General features: G+C 52.1%; 1 protein-coding gene across 15 annotated transcripts in view; it reads right to left on the bottom strand.

The window, feature by feature from the left end:
• ADGRB1 (adhesion G protein-coupled receptor B1) overlaps positions 1-11,075 on the bottom strand; it is a 283,024-nt gene extending 271,949 nt beyond the window's left edge. For 13 of the 15 annotated variants that reach the window (XM_077781806.2, XM_085572630.1, XM_085572622.1 and 10 more), the window contains exon 1: positions 9,907-11,037. The gene's annotated coding sequence lies outside the window, so the exon portion shown is untranslated. Of the gene's footprint in view, positions 1-9,906; positions 11,039-11,058 lie in introns of those variants that run through there. The other 2 variants (XM_085572623.1, XM_085572625.1) reach the window with 2 other exon arrangements.
• Positions 11,076-15,108: the final 4,033 nt, after the last annotated feature.

Genomic DNA, 15,108 nt, shown 5'->3' with positions numbered 1-15,108 from the left:
TGCAGAACAAGTCAAGGCTTTTCCCAGGACAACAGAAGAAAATAGTCACAAAAAGATGAATATTCTGTGATATGGCAGTAAAAGAATGTAAGCATCACATCCTAGGGCAGGGTGGGTGCACATTTCTGACCAAAGATGCTGTGGCATTGCCTCTGGTCACAGCCCAGCCAAAAAATCAGTGTAAGACTCCAGAGAGATGCGGGGATATGGAATTGCCAAGAAGGGCCTTGTCTAGAAAACTGGGATCAAGTCAACAGGACATCAAACCAGGCCCTTGTCCCAACACAGGGAAGGACAGTGTCTACTTCTTGAGGGGTTGCAAGCCTGTCTCACACCATTACAAAAGGTTTTTCTTCCACTTAAAGCACGCCAAGACTTCGGATTTCAGCCCCCAGACCTCGATCCCGGTCAGATTTCCTCCCTTCTGAGGACAACCCAACACACACAGCCCCACACCAGAGTTTGCCTTGAAAAACAGCCTTCAGTTCTTCCCCCAGCACACCTTTAAATACCCTGCAGCCTCCTGCTCACCAGGAGGCAGCTCTGTGTCCAGTGAGGTCATCAAAATCTGCAGCACTTGTGTCCCATCTTTACATATTGACATACGAGGATCACAGATGCCTGAAGGTGGAAGGGGCCTCTGGAATTCCCCTCCTGCAAGCTGCTTCACCATCTTCCTTGATCTTGGTAAAGGATATCCAGACTGAGGATTCCCCATCTGGAGAATGTCACTTCCAGTGGTATTTCCATGCCTGCAGGCACTTCCCACAGTTTCTAGTCCCTGAGGGATTCCTTGGGTACATCTACAATCGTGTCAGCTCTCACAGCAAAGGATGCCCTCCTGGTATTTCCACTCATCCCACTTAAATGGATCCCCCAGCCAACTGGCATTTTTCTGGGATCTCTCCCAGCTTCCCCCCTGCCCTCCCAGCTCTGCTGCTCTTCTGCCTGTCACCATCTCTCCTGCTGGTTGTAGCATCATCTCCATCTGGAGACTGAAAGTCCTGACAGCATTGCTATCCCTGGTAACATATCTGAAAACCCTGAGCTGGCAGGAGCCAGCGAGTGACACAGGACAGGAAATATTTAACATTGTTCATGTCATTTTTTTAAGCATTCAGAGTATGCAGTGAACATTAATTCACTGTCTGGTTATTCCTTCACTTGCCCTCATGGCTGACCTGGAGGTGCTGAAATGAGTAATTGGAAGTGCAATGCTATATCCAGCAATAGGATCTGATGGAAAGGCTTGGAGCTGTGTCAGGACAGGTTTAGATTGGTACAGGGAAAAGGTTTTTCATCCAGAGGGTGGTCAGGAACCAGAACAGTTCCTGACTTCTCATAGAACAGTTTCCTCAGAGAAGGTCACAGCATGGAGACTGCCAGAGCTCCAGTTTGGTTTGGACAACACTCTTAGGAACATGGGGGATTCTTGATGTTTGATGCAGATCTAGGAGCTCCATGGTCCCTGTGGTTTCCTTCCCACAGAGGGCATTCTGTGACTCTACTGAGATGTGAGCAGCTCAGAGAGCCTCTGACCCCCTCTTCCCACAGGTGGACATAATTCACATGCTCCTTATCACAGTTTGACCCTCCTTTGGGCTGCACTCACCAGAGCAGACCAGGCACAGAATGCCTTTTGTCACAGACTCTCCTTAAACCAAATCCCACCCCTGGAGCCATCAGAGTTTCCCTAGAAAGATGCTGTGCCTTGGGAAACACTTGCAAGGCAGTGTCTGCCCACTGAGGAACCACAGCACTGCCGAGCTCCATCCCCTGTGTGAGTGCCAAGGCAGCTCAGCCCTGCTCAGGGGGGAGGTTCATTGACATTTAAACATTTAACATCACCCACGACCTGGGAGGCAGCAGCTGTACAGGCTGCTAGGTTACAGAGATTTTTTTTCCCTCTCCTCCCATCCCTGATATCTGCCATAAAAATCAGAGGCTCTGCTGTAATTTTACCTTCACAGACAGATATTCCTGGGGCACATACAAGAATCAAATTCCCTCCCCATCAACTGCACATGGTGAGATTGCACTAAGCTCCAAAAAAGCAAGGTGCTCACCCTTGCCTCTTTCCTTCTATGCAGGAAGGTGTGGAGCATTTTGTTAGCAATTAACCCTTGTTTCAGCTCAATAGAGCTGATCAGATTGTGGAACAACATCTGAGAAGTGGAGATTAGCAGGCCAAGCTCTTTAGTACTTAAGGCACCAATGCAGCTACTCAAAATCAGATTTCCCTTTCTTCCCTAGTAGTTGATTAAAGCCTTTTCAAGCAATTCTTTCCAACCTGCAGATGTTTAAGTCAGGTGATGGAGAATTTTTATTTTCTGTCTGGGAAATGGCAGCAGCATAGACCTCAAGTATCTCAGGACAAAAATCAGGCCCAGGAAACAGAGCTAAGAGTGTGTCTGTCTGTACACAGGCACTAAAGCCAAGCTTTGGTAGGCCTGACCACAGTGCAAACACGCAAAGGCTTCGGTAGCATGGATCCAGAAGGGAGAAAACACTCTTAGAGCAGGAGCTGAATGCAGAAATAGCCTGTGAGAGGATCAATTTCTGCTGCATACTGATTTATTCAGACCTTTCATGGTGGCAAAGCCCTCTATAACAAAATATCTGATTACAGGACTGTGACCATAAATTCCACACGCCCTCGAGCAATGGCCAATGAATAACTGACTTGTTAAGGGAACGGCCCTGCACAATGAATAAATCTACCAACAGGGCTTTCGATAGAAAAGACCCCACCGGGACAGATTTCCTTGTGAAGGTGTATCGACTTTCATTTGCAGGAACCAGCAGATATTTGTTTGGAGGAGATCTCCATTGTTACATTGCTGCTCAACAACATCCAGCATAAAGCCTGACTCCTACCCCGGGCTTGATTGATCGGAATATCCAAATGGGCTGGACTGTACAAAGGAGCATTTTGCAGTGCTCCACGAGGTTCTCCTGGAAAAGGAGGTGTTTAATCCAGAGGAAATCCAAGGCAGGCATAGGAGAATTGCCTGCTTCAGTTATAGGAGGACCTCAAGAAATTAAGGACTGAGAAGGGACAAGAAAAGATGGTTCTGGAGGAATGTTTAAGGGTGGATATGTGCTCACAGCCAAGGCACAAGAATAAATCATCCCTGGCGCCTGGCTGGTGCCCTTCACCTCGGGATCCCAGAGGAAATGTGGTTTGACCACATCCAGCTGGACAAACAGCTGGCACAGAGCCACACCAGGAAGGAGGAAGCCAGGCTTCCCCATTTCAAAATGAGAGCACCAACTGCAGAAAGACCAAAGTCTTAATTAAGTGTGACCTGACCCCTGCCCTGAGCCACGTGGTTTGTCAGGGCTGAGATCAGCCCCGTGAAGGTGTCCTTGGCCCACAGGGAGAATTGTCTTTTAAAATCAGCCACAGGGCTTTGGTGCTGGGTAACCCAAACTTCAGCAATTTGTGGAGCTGATTGCTTAAGGGATCATCCCCAGGGAGACAGGAGTACAGATGGGATGGAGACAAAGCGTTTCAGCTCCAGATCTATTCTAGCAGGATATCATGATGACCCCTACCCCAAAAACATTTAGACAGAGAGCCGTGCTAATTCTCAATGAATATGGAATAGGGCACATCTGCCAGGAATGGGATATTCCTAATAGCTGACAGAGGGGAGGAAGAAAAGAGCCATTTTGCAAACAGCAAGGACTTTGTTATCGGCCAGCTGAGCTCAAAAAACTGAGGGAACATCTCCATCTAGCACAGCCAGCCTGGAAACAGGCAGCTGACAAGGTGAGCCTGCAGGTGGGAGTGCTGAAATCACGGCAGGGGGTATCACAAGACCTGCCTCTGACCAAAACTCAGTGTTCAGAAAAAGAGCTGGCAACACTAAATACCAATACATGCACGTGGCATGCATGAAATGGTGCCCCCAAAAGCATGCAGGATTCCTCTGGGCTGCTCCCAGGCCAGCAAACAGCAGCTCTACCCGGAGCAAATCACCAACCTAAAGCCACAATGGGTACTTGAAACCCTGGAAGGAGGATTTGATGTATTTTATATATCTTGTTTCATACATTCACTTCAGCCAACATACAGTGCACCATATGAGGTGACACCCATCTGTTTCAGTTTTTACCCCTCCCCAAAAATATCTCTATTTCCTTACTAGGTCTCTGTCCATTCTTCCTGCAGATGTTGTTTGCTTCCCCTGATCCTCCCTGTCCTAGGGATAAGGCATGACACCAAGCACAGCAGAGTTTGCCACTTCAACACTTCATTTTTCATCATCTGGTCATTCCTTAATCAATCTTTTATGGAGGGATATTTCAGCAGAAAATGCAGAGGGAGTAGGAGAAGGAAAGTAAGAAACCATCTCCGGTTTAATTTTGATAACACTGGCAGGGAGTGATTCGCTCCAACAAATTAAAATCAGCAAATCTCTCATTTTCTCTGACAGAGGTAACCAATTAAAATTTTCATAAAGGGGGCAGTGATGTGTGTCTGCCAGACAGAGTCACCAATCTAGCAGCCCTCTGATTTAAAATATTATCTTTTCTTTCCTTTTTTTTTTTTTTTTTTTTTCTTTTTGTCCTCTTCCCTCAGATCTTCCTGGAGCAACATGACAGATTATCTCAACATAATCAGACTAATACAAAACCCTCGCTCCAAGAGGCACCGTGAGGAAATTCTGAACTCAAGATGTGACGACAAATGGATGTTCTGAGGGGACTTCATTTACTGCTCATTTCCTTTTCTTATTTTTTTTTATTGTTGTGTTTTGTAGCCTCAGAATCCTGAAAACCACATTAGAGAATTAGAGAGCCAAATATCACACGGAGTGAATGGAAGGGAGAGGGAATTTCACTCCCCCTGTGGGCTGCCTTTCCAGATTGCTCTTCAAGAGAGAAGTTTGGCTTTGAGTTGATGGTTTCTTAGGTCTGAATAAAATGCCCCCAAGTAATGGGCCAGGGATGGAGTGGAAGAATTGCCTTTTTGGCAGCAGGAGCATTAAGGAAGGGTACAGGGCAGGAGGGACCTCCAACACTGCGATGCTGGAGACTGGAGTGACCTCTATGGTGGGCCTGACTTGGGGAAATGAAGGTTGCCACAGCTCCCTGCCATGGTGGTTTGGGACTTAGAGGGCTGATCTCCTGTGGATTTGGCATCTGATGGGGCCATGCATAAATCATGAAATCACAGAATGGTTTGGATTGGAGGACACCTTAAAGATCATCTCATTCCACCCCCCTGCCATGGGCAGGGACACCTTCCTCTATCCCAGGTTGCTCCAAGCCCTGTCCAGCCTGGCCTTGGACATTTCCAGGGATGGGACAGCCACAGCTTCTCTGGGCAACCTGTGCCAGAGCCTCAACTCCTTCACAATAAAGAATTTCTTCTTAATATTTAATCTGAAGGAAAGCAGTGCATTTGAAGTCAAAAGGAGCCCCTGCCTCTCCAGCACAGATGGGCCATTCAAATGTTGTTTTCCCTGGCAGAGATGTTGTTCAAGGCAACTGAGATTCCAAGAAGGAAACCTCTGTCCCCACCTTTGGCTGAGGGAACTGTGCACCAGTCCTTTCCTCCCAGTGCTTCAGAGCCCCAAATCCCCACCCAAATTTATGGATGAACATCAACCCCCATCAGCATTTAACTCTTAGCCAAGTTTCCCCCCAAAAACAAGCATCCCACTCCTGCCCTTTTGTATCCCAGCAAACTCCAGGCAAGCAGACAATGCAGGGGAATTTGGGGAAGGAGCCATGAGAAGAATTCGGGAGCATCCTGTGAATGGTGAAGACTGGGATGTGATGGGGACCCCTGGGCTTTGTCTGCAGCCTCATTTTTGCTGTTCCAATCTGTGCTGTGACACTGAGCAGGACTCTTCTGCAGACCTCCAGGCCAGGTGTCAGCTCCCTTCCCTTCGAAGGCTCGCCTGGGAATGTGAATTTTCTCCAAGGGGAGGAGGCGAGCTGGTTCCAGAGACAGCCTGTCATCCATCTTGAGGAAAATACTCCTCTCTCTTTGCACCTCTCCTAGAAAGGTGGAGACCCGCATTCCACAAGCCTTGGATCAGGCCCGGAGAAAAGCTTTGAGTCATTTGTTTACCAGCACAGGTTTTCCTGGAGCTAATTAATGAGCCAAGCTGATACCCTGCAACAGGTATCGATGACAGAGGATTTCCTGCCTGCTACACTTGAGCAACGGGAAAGGGTGAAGCTGGATCTGTGAGCACAGTGCTTCCTTCCCCTTCTCCCTCCCCCCTCCCCAAAAAAAACCTGGGAAAGAAAATCCACCTGCAGCCAGACGGGCGCTGCGGGAAGCCCCTCGAGGATCGGGCACCATCCCTGCTGGACGATGCCACGGGTGGATTCCCGGGAGCAAAGTGCTCGGGCATCCCTTTCTCCCACCTGCAGGGAGCGAGGGATGGTGTGGAGACCTCCAGCAAGCCCTTGGAGCTGGGGGCTGCCTCCGTGTCCCCCCCAGTTCTGGGCATGGGAGTACCAGAGCTGCGCGCAGCAGCGCTTCCACTCCCGAGGAGAGCCGGCGGAAGGCTCTGCTTTCACAAGGATACTGAAACTGGGGAGAAGAGGGGAGGAGGGGGGATAAAACCTGCGGGAGAGCGTGGTAAAAACAACATGGGGAAGGGGGGAAGCAAAAACTCAGCGGAAGGAGATGCTGGAGAGTGGGAAATAAACCCCATGGGTTTCGCTTTTCGGGCGCGGGGTGGGAGCCAGCGCTTCTTGCGAGCCCCAGCTGTGCGGATGTTTTTTTTTTTTCTTTTTTTTTGGGGTGCTGGCGGAGGGGGGGATAGGGAGAGCAGCGCTCCTCGGGCTGTGCCGAGCATCCGAGCGCTCCGGGGGTGGCGAGCGGCGATAGCCGGGCGGCGAGCGCCACCTCCCCGCCGCTCACCGCAAGCCTCGCCGCCCCCGGCACCCCCCCGCTGCCGCCTTGGGGATGGGGGAGGCTGGGGGGGAGCCCTGACATTAGGTGGAGATGCCCGACGCCTTTTCCCAACCTCTCCCCCGCGGGGTTGCAGCGGGTATGGTCCCGATGCTGTGAGAAGGATGGAGTGGGGATGTGTGTTGGCGGGGGGTTCGCTAAGTTTGGGGTGGATGTAAAAGGGGTTTGTGGGGTGCTGTAAGGCAGGGAAGGGTCGTGGGGGTTTCCCAGAGCACCTCTGGGTGCCTGCGGGGCACAGGGCGATGCAGGGCTCGCCCGGGTGGCAGAGGATGGGATGCGGGGTGCTCACCCAGCCGGGGTGGTTGCCTTTGGCTGCTCCTTGGGGTGTGATGGGGGTTCAGGATCTCCCCCTGGCTCCCCCGCACACACACAGGCAGTTCCCATCCCGGCTATGGGGTCTGGCACGCCGTCCCTGCCTCGTTTTCCCTCACGTTAGGAGAAGGGGCTACAGTCATTAATAGAAATCCCCTCCGCTTGGCAGCCGGTCCTTCCCTGAGCCTGTCCACCTTCACTGGCCAATTCCGCGGGCTCCAAGCCCTTCTCCCTGCACCCAGGGCTCTGCAACACCACCTCAAGTGTTATGAAAAGGGCCGGGAGCCCTGCTCCTGCCCTGACTGTGCCTTGTGCCAGCTCCTCTTCCCTTTCGCCCTCCGCAGCAGGAGCGATGCTGCACCCTGACCCCTCTGTAACACCCAGAGCGGGGTGTGGGGGTCCCCTGGGTTTTCCAAACCCCTGTGCCCCTCTGAGACCCATCAGGCAGGATGTCCTGTCTGCTCAGCCCCCTCCTCTGGCCCCTGCCTGGCTCAGCCCCGTGGCCACCCCGTCCCCTGGCAGTGCGGCTTGGCTGAGCTGGTGCAATTCCTCAGCACCCTCCAAGGGTAAAAACGTCCCCGGCTCTGCCCTGCCACCTCCTTCCACTTCCTCAGCGAGGTCTTGGGCACAGGAAGGACTGTGAGACCCAGGTTAATGAGTCATTAATTAATTAGGGACCCACTTAATATGCATGGGGAGTTGTTTGTTTCCTTTAGCAGCCCGGACTTTGGATGAGATCCCAGCCTTGCGAAGCCTCCAGCCTCGTCTCCCAGCTGATAATAGATAATACAGATATTTTAGCACCAGCCAAAGCAGAGTCATCATCATTAATACAGAGCCCTCCCTGCTACACCGCGGAGGTCACCAGGCAACTCCTCGGAGTGTCGGGGGCTCAGCCCTCCTGGCTTTCCGCAGGCTCTGCCTGGCCAGGTGAGAGGAAACCTATAGGTGATCAACAGGTAACGGGGCTGGGGAGGTGCACCCTGCACCCCGAGCACCCCTGGCTCCCTCCCAGGGAGGCTTTCGAGGCGCTGCGATTTTCGCTCTGCCGCGCACGCAGGTTTGGGCATCTGTCAAAGTAGCTCCGCTCTTCTTCAGCCCCCTTCCTCCCCTCCTCCTCTTCCTCCTCCCTCGGCCATCAGCTGTCACCTGGCCCTGGCAACTCGGCAGACACAGTGCTGGAGCTGGGTTGAGCCTGAGCCTCGGAAAGCCCCAGCTCCGAAGGGATGGGGCGGTCAGGGATGGAAGCGGGGTGTCTTTTTGCCCTCCATCCCTTTGACCTTGCCTTGGTGCTCCCCTCCCTCCCCACTCCTCTCTGTGCCGCTGATTCACAGGGGTTGTTTGCTTGGCCAGGGCAGGATCGGGGACACGAGCGTGAGTCACAGCCGAAGGTACCTGGCAGAGTTCATCTGCAACCCGTGCCTTCGACTCGGGAACCGGTGCCTGCTCTCAGCCAGGACTGAGAAGTCCCTTTGAAACCCCTACCTGATCCCCCTCGATCCCTCTTTTCCCCTTTTCCTCGCAGCCTTGGCAGAGCCATGGCTGAAACACCTCTCTGTGAAAGTCTGAAGATGCATCAACAGCCACCCTCCATCAGCGAATGTCAGGCCGTGAAAGGCAAGGGGGCGGTGGGGGAAGAGGGAGAGACAAATTTTGCGGTTCATTCCCACACAGGGTGATTCAGAACAAGATGCTTTGTAATTACGCATCCCTGATGGAGACTCCTTCTCTCTCCACCCGCGCCCCCCCCTCCCAAAGAAAGGCTAAGCCGTGCCTGGGTGCCAGCATCCCCCAGGAGCACAGCGCCGGGAGCAGCGTGTGTGTCTGTGTGTCTGTGCCACGCTCGGAGCTCTACAGAGGCTAAAGGTTAATTTTCTCCCCCAGTGTGAAGCGAAGTGCTGAGAAATGGCATTTTGGGGGGCTACATGAGGAGCTGATCCCTCCCCAGCCGGAGCCTCCAGCCCTGGGTAGGTGCCGCACAAGCAGCGAAGCAAGCGAGGACCCCCCCACCCCGAGAGCTCTCCGAGGAAAAGGGGAAGGCAGGGAGCTGTGGTGAGGGCAGATTCGTGCCCGGGGCACTCAGCTGCCTGTCCTTCCGAGACTTTGCCAACATTGCGGGATGAGGAGTCCCGGACCCCAGGGCTGCCCGCGAAGGCGCCGCGGCTTCGCAGCACTTCGCAGCTCAGCCCCGGCTGGCTCTGCAGCTCTCCTGTCGCGATCCCCCGCTCCTCTTCCCTCGCCTGGCTGCCTTCTCCCCCCACCCCAGACAACCCAGTGCCCACCTCCCTTCCCCGGGACACGTCTGCATTTCCCCCTTCGAATGCTGCATCCTGCAGACATTCAATATTTTCCACCAGTGCTTGGTGTTTGCCCACAGGACCTGCATGCACAAAAGTTAAAACTTCCCGTGTCAGGGAATGATTACGCTCTATCAGTCCAAATTGCGGAGTGGAAGGGACGAAAACATCCTTCGGGTGCTGTTTCCAGGGGCAAAAGGAGAGGAGCGGGTGCCCACCGCTGCCCCCATCGCCGTCTCCCCTGGGGATGGAGACAGACCCCCCTGCGCTCCAGGCAAAGCGCAGCCGGAGAAGTCGCGTTCTCCCTCTCCCTCCCCTCCGTGGAAGAAGGAAGGGTGGCCCAGAGCCCCTTACCTTGCCGAGCTCCCCAGGTTTTATATCCTCCTTCTTCCCTTCGTCAAATTCCAAATGGAAACCAGCAACATATCCAGGGGTAACCAGCCCAACATTGGGCAGCGCGTGAAGTCCAAAAGGATGGCAGAGCTCTCCCCCTCCGCTTCCTCCACTCTTGCCTCTACATATATATATACATACACATTTATATATATATATATATATGTATTAAATGGAAAAGAGGAAAAAATCCTAAAAGAAATGGGGGTGGGGAGGGACAGGAAGGGAGAACCTTTGGTGTCTCTGCAGATAGGCAGGTAGAAGAGAAAAGCTGAAAATAATTAAGCCGTTTTTTGAGAAATCCTTAGGAGAGGGGAAAAACGCAGTTAAAAGCCAGTAAATCATTAGATCCAAGCAGACAATCAAGTCTTCTCCTTTGGAAAAAAAAAAAAATATTACAGCAGGGTTCAGAGTAGCTTTCCCAGCAGCGAGGAGCAAGAATGGTCTTCTTCAGGAAGATATGTTTGTTTAAAATCCACTCGTCTGCTTTTCCTTCTTTCTCTCTCTTCTCCCCCAACACTTTTTAATTTTTTTTTTTTATTTCTGCTTCTGAATCTCTCTCTCTGAAACTAGATCCAGTCTTTGTAGCCAGGGGCTGCATTAAGGATTACATCAGGCTTTTATAAGCTTTCCAGATCACACATTAGAGTGAGAGAGAGAGAGAGAGAGAGAGAGAGAGAGAGAGGGAGGGAGGGAGGGAGGGATAGGAGGGAGGGATGAAATGCACACACACATACACACGCACACGCACGGATCGGAGCTTTGTAAAACAGGCAGCTATAGGCGAGGACCCGAACTGACACGGTATCGCATCGGGCATGCTCCGCTAGCCTCCAGCAGGAGAGGATGGATGGATGGATGGATGGATGGATGGATGGATGGATGGATGGATGAATGGATGGATGGATGGATGGATGGATGGATGGATGGATGGATGGAACAGAGAAGCCAGCGACAGCCGGAGCGCGCTGGCGGCTCAGCAGCGCAGCCTCCTCGGGACAGCTTAGCCCTAAGCGGGGAGCCAGGAGGTGAAGAGGGAGCCGGGATGGTGGTGGTGAGGATGGCGAGGCTTCTGCTTCCCCCCCCCCCTCCCCGCCCCGCTCCCCCAAAAACCTGCGGAGGCTCAGCACGGAGAGCTGCCGCTCGCCCGCAGAGGGATGCGCAGAGACGCTGGTGCCGCTGCCAGGGTACCGGGAAGGAGAGGGGGGTGCTGGGGCTCTCTCATTGCGCCCCCCGGAGCCTCCCCCGGAGCTGACAGCCTGGGGAGGGAACGGGACACTGGGCAGGGCGGCGGGGAGCAGCGGGGCAGCGGCTCCTCAGCCCCTCAGCCGCGGGGAGGGAGGGCGGGGATGGGGGGACCTCCCCCAGCACCCCGGCTCGGCCGTGCCTCTGCACCAGGGCGCACGGTTTGCCCAGGAAAAGACGGAGACAGCCGTTAACCCTTTCCTCATTGTTTAAATTTTACCTCTTTCCTAGCATCCTCCTCAACTCCTCGCTCCATTAACCCAAAATTTGGGTGGGAGTTGGGGGTATCACATCCAGGCAACACCCCGGGGTAGCAGGAGGCTGGGGAGGGGGGAAGGGAAAGTTTGAGCAGATGGAGGAGGAGGAAATGGGCTGGGGTGAAAGGTCTGTGCTACATCCCGGCAGATTTGGGTAAAGGTGCTGCCTCCAGGTTTGCAGCCTGAGGAAGGTCCTCCGGCAATGAGAAGCTTGCAGAGCAGAGAAGGGGGGGGTGGGATGGGGAAGGGGTTGGAAGGGAGAGGGATAAGGCTGGAGGTGTGTGGAGAGCTGGGAGACTTCAGCATCCTGTCAGACTCCGGGACCTGCCCCTTGTTTTTAACCCTTCCTACTCCTAAAGGGGGAAACCGACCCTCTTTCCCTGACCAAATCACCTCCCTCCTTGCCCAGGGCTGCTGCTCCCCCATCAGGGAAGGGGCACAGACCTGCCCAAGGGGCAGAGGTGAAGATCCCATCTGCCACCACCCTCTGTCCCTCTGCCTCAGGGAGGGAGAGGAGCCCCCCCTCTCTCCCACAAGGGACTCTCCAGGACATCTTAACCCCCTCTCCCCAGCCTTCTTCCCCTTTCCTCCCTCCTCTTCATATCATCCAGCACTTCGGCCCCAGTTTCCTTCAAACCTTTTGCATCCCTAAAAACTCCAGGGAGAAGGAGAAAAGAAAGAAAAATCTTGGTTTAGACGAGCTGAGCTGCAAAGCCGGGCTGTGGAGGAACGCAGCAAAGCAGCCTCTCATCCCCAGCCAGCACTGCAGTATCGCTGGCCAAAGGCATCTGTGACATCTCCAGTTAAGCGGGGACTGGAGCAAAGGGGCAGCCGGGGCCTGAAATGCAGGGTTTTAGCCGACAGGCGGCTATGCTGGATTAGCACAGTGCATGCTCCGAATGGAAATCTCTCCCTTTCCCTCGGCAGCATTTTGGGAGTTTGTTTTCCTTCAAGAAACCTTCCCGACACCTCAAATTCACCCAGAGATTTCTTCCCTATTTCTGCAGCTGTTCTCCCTCCAACACTCAGAGATCTCAGCAGCAGAGTCAAAGACTTTGGAGGGAGCCAGGAAGTGTTTGGCAAAAGGAGCCAAAACATAAACCTAATGTTAATACTAACCCTAACACTAAACCTAAAGGTAACCTGAATTGTAATCCTAAACCTAAACCAAAACCTAATCCTAAACCTAAACCTAACCCTAACCCTAATACTAAACCTAAAGGTAATCTGAACCATAATCCTAATCCTAAACCTAAACCAAAACCTAATCCTAACCCTAACCCTAACCCTAATACTAAACCTAAAGGTAATCTGAACCATAATCCTAATCCTAACCCTAACCCTAACCCTAACCCTAACCCTAACCCTAACCCTAACCCTAATCCTAAAGGTAATCTGAACCATACTCCTAACCCTAACCCCATTCCCAACCCTAACCCTAACACTAATCCTAACCCTAATCCCAACCCTACCCCTAACCCTAATTTTAACCCTAATCCTAACCCTAATCCCAACCCTAGCCCTAGCCCTAACTCTGTCCCTGCCCCTCTGAGCCCTGTGGGGCAGCTCTGCCTTTCTTTTGGAGTAATGGCAGAAGAGGAGGGCACTCACCTTCCTTGTCCTGTGTTTGGGGAGGTCAGGCAGAGCAAGGTGCAGTTGGCACCTGTGTTGCAGGGCAAGGAAGCCCAAGCAGAAAGACAGCGCCTCAAAAAGTGCTACTGACCAAACTAAACCCATTTTCTGTTACAATGGGGCCTGATGGGAAAGTTATCTTTGTGGGAATGGGGAATTAGCTCCATGAATGGTGGAATATCCTGGGCTGGAAATGACCCACCAGGATCACCAAAGTCTAGATCCTCGCCCAGGACCAGGAATCCTACCCTGGGCCACACAGCACTGTCCAAAGACACTGACAAATATCACTGCAGACCATTTTTTCCCAGTTCTAAGTAGAGAGATTTGTGAATTCCTAGACCCCCATTCAACAAGAGGGTAAACACAGCTTGCACCTCAAAATCACAGAGGGGCCAGATGTCCCCATTTCTGACCATGTGCCCTCCAGGGAGAACTGAGGGTGAGCTGTGACAGCAAACAGGATGTGAGGACTTGGGGTCTGCAGCTGTCTGAGGTAACCAAGAGCAATAATTCACCTCTCTCTTCATCTGTGAAGTGATAAAGGCAAAATAACTTCAGAATGGGTCTGTGAAATTCCCTGCAGCAGGATAATTCTGAGGGCAAAGGCGGCCATTGGCAGAGCAAGAGATACTCTCAAAACATCAGATCTCCCCAGAAATCTGAGTTTTGGGGGACACAGACCCTTCCTTCCATCCTGCCAACATAACCCAAACATGGGATCTGTGGGGAGAATGATCTATACTGGTAGCATAACAGATTTAAAGACACCTTTGTGTTTGTGTTTGCCCCTGCTGTTCCCCATGCAGAGACCTTGCAGGGACCACACTGCCCAGTCCTAGGTCAGCACAATTTATGACACAGAAAGCCCTGAAACAGGGATCTCTACCTGTTTTTCTTGAAAATGTACAGAAATAACCAAAATACCTCAGCTCAGCTCAAACTGGCAACCTCTGTCCCATGGTGTGAGGACTCCTGAAGTTACTCAGGTCAGATATGGGTGCCATCAGCACCTTCGAGTGTTATTCCCAGAGGAAAAGAAGCAGACAGGGACAACAAAAACACAGGTCACAAGACCCAAGATCTTTTGGGACAAAGCATCCCCACACCATCATGGTGGTGCTGATAAGACAAACCCACTTCTAACTCTCCTTGGTGACATGATGGTGGGTTTTGTGACAAACACTGCCTTTGCTGTCCAAAACCACAACCAAGACTGAAGTATCTTTCTCCTCTCTGCTCTGTTTTCTGCCTGGGTTTTGGAGGTGGAAAGGCTGAGCTGGATCCAGATGCAATTCTCCTCTTCCCCCTGTAAAAGGAAAACAGCAAACTCAAGAGAGACAAGCAAAGCTTTACACACACTTTGAATTTAGAGCATGTTTGTTGCACAGAAAACCCCTCTTGCTGTCAGAGGCAAAATGTGTCCAGAGCAAAAAAAAAAAACAAGAAAAGGGATGGGAATATCCATGGTTAACTGCAGCACCCCTGGGAATATGCAAAGAGATTTTGGGAGAAGAATTAAGCTGCACACTTCAGGAGCCTAAGCTGGTCTCAAACTACAAAGTACATGAGGGAGACATGAAAGAGACAGAAAAACATTTTCTATCTGCCCAATTTTTCCACCTTCTTTTGAAGCACGGAATACGGGCAGAAAAAGGCTGTTTGGGCTGGTGGCTGCTCAGAGCTGGTTTAGGTTTGTTAACTCTGTCCTCCCACCTCCCACATTGCAAAGGTAGGCTGGTTGTGCAGTTGGAATAATAGATTTGCCCCAAAAATCTGCTGGAAGCATAATTGCAATGTGGAGAACGGAATTTGGTTTTTTGGAAGAGTCTCCTCCTGCCAGTGGTACCCCCAGATATCGTAGGTGTAGATGAGGATGGCAAGGAAAGAAAATAAAAAAGGGAGTGCCTGGGATTCCCAGGGGATCTGTTTGAAAAGGATAACTGCAAAGCAGGACAGCTTGTAAATAATCAGTTTACTTCCCCTCCAGCAACAGATACCACTGTGTTTACATCTATAACACTTTCAT

This window comes from Lonchura striata, chromosome 2, assembly GCF_050655825.1.
Source record: "Lonchura striata isolate lonStrDom1 chromosome 2, ASM5065582v1, whole genome shotgun sequence".
Taxonomy (NCBI): Eukaryota; Metazoa; Chordata; class Aves; order Passeriformes; family Estrildidae; genus Lonchura; species Lonchura striata.
Note: the sequence above shows the minus strand (reverse complement) of the source record. Positions and strands in the feature narration are given on the sequence as shown.